Source organism: Eriocheir sinensis, unplaced genomic scaffold, assembly GCF_024679095.1.
Source record: "Eriocheir sinensis breed Jianghai 21 unplaced genomic scaffold, ASM2467909v1 Scaffold774, whole genome shotgun sequence".
Taxonomy (NCBI): Eukaryota; Metazoa; Arthropoda; class Malacostraca; order Decapoda; family Varunidae; genus Eriocheir; species Eriocheir sinensis.
In genome coordinates, this window is record NW_026112136.1 from 183,276 (window position 1) to 185,000 (window position 1,725).

The following is a 1,725-nucleotide window of genomic DNA, read 5'->3' on the forward strand; positions in this document are numbered from 1 at the left end:
ATAATTATGCCATATGGCTGACATTGACAGCAGATGGCAGACACACACTAAAAAATGGCAGAAATGCGATAATTAAAGCAGGCAGAGCAACTGGCAACTGCGGTGTGTTGGGTTGAGAAGAGCATGACAACGCCGCGGTGGCCAAGTGTTGTACAAATTTCTTTGTATTCACTCACAGATAGAGAATCAATCATAAAAAACATATCTGTTTTTATACTAGAGTGAGAGTGAAAGAGAGACACGGGGAGAGAGAGAGAGAGAAGGGTGTGAGAGGCACGGTACGCGAGGTCAGTTGGTCTCCAACTGACCTCGCGTACCGTTGCCAGATCTACCGAAATATCATGAGATTTACTGAAATTTTGATGAATCTTATAAATAATTTTTCGATCTCATGAATAATTTGAATATTGCTTTACCAAAAATTCACCAAATAGTTATAAAAAGTACTAATATAATGCTTTTTAACTTAATTTTATCTACATAACATATATCACAAGAACCACTACATATATATTAAGGGTTAATGTGGGTCTGCCGAATTTTTACCTACCTACTGAATTTTCTCGCAATAATCTACTGAAATATCCTCTGCACCATCTGGCAACACTGGTTGGAGACATAGCACCAGTGTCTAGCGGGCTGTCTACGTCAGAGCCGCCACTTAAGATTTGCCGGACTTTAGCTAGTATCGGAATAATGGATTTATATCGGTTATCGGTTATCGCTTATATTTGTGTCTGCAGTTAACGAATATCGGTTATCACCGATAAGGTTTTCCATTATCAGTTATCGGGTATCGGGAATAAGGTTAATTTTCTGTTATCGTGCCCATCTATGGTCGTCACTACCGTCAGCATTAATACTTGCTGCGGCAGAGGCACTGGAAACAATCTTATGAGCGTTGGTCTTACTATTGGAGCTCCCGCCCACCGGCCTCCTCGACCACCACGTCCTCGGGCCATATGTTCCCACTGGACGGACGTCCTTGGTGCAGTACGAGACGAATAACAAGTCCCCACGTTGTATCGTACAAACAACCCTTTGAGCAGAACCAGCAGCCGGAAATGATAGAAAAAAAATATTACTGATACTGAACAAGCAAACGCAAACTGTAACGGAAACAAGACAGGAATGTCACGGGATTGTGCTCCCGCTGCAAGGGCGCCAACCCACGAACATCATCGTCATCATCTGCAGGGAAGGTAAACACAGCACGGGGCGCCGCTCAGCAACACGGAAGCTGAGGATCACCAGCGGCTGTCAGGCGGCAGGGAGAGTAGTGCAGTATGCTTAGTGTAGAGGAGAGTAGTGCCAGAGGAAGAAGTGAGTATGTGTTCACGGGTTTATCTTTCTCAGTTGGTAAATGTGCCAGAACGAACTGTTGTAGGAATCTCCTTGATGCTCCTGTTCCTCTACCATACTGTATAGGAAACCAAGCCATTCAAGATGTACGAGATAACTATAAATATCTTGGGGTCAGGGTGTATTCCTCCCTAAGGTTTCACTTGCATGTGAGAGAAATCACTGGCAAGGCTGGAGGCATTGGTTACTGTATTTTAAAGGGTACCCTTTGCTGATTTCATGAAGGCAGTTTTCATCTCTCATATTCACCCTATCTTGGACTTTGCCTCTGTGGTTTGGTTCACTGTTTATACAGGTGACATGACCCAGGCTTTTAGAAAATGTTCAGAGGAGATGGACCAAGAAAATTGCCGGTTTCCACGA

General features: G+C 43.8%; 1 protein-coding gene across 2 annotated transcripts in view; it reads left to right on the plus strand.

The window, feature by feature from the left end:
* The first annotated feature begins 1,182 nt into the window (after positions 1-1,182).
* Positions 1,183-1,725, plus strand: part of LOC126994323 (uncharacterized) — a 27,541-nt gene continuing 26,998 nt past the window's right edge. The window contains exon 1 of one of the 2 annotated variants that reach the window (XR_007749005.1): positions 1,183-1,323. The gene's annotated coding sequence lies outside the window, so the exon portion shown is untranslated. The remainder of the gene's footprint in view (positions 1,324-1,725) is intronic. The other variant, XM_050853649.1, reaches the window with a different exon arrangement.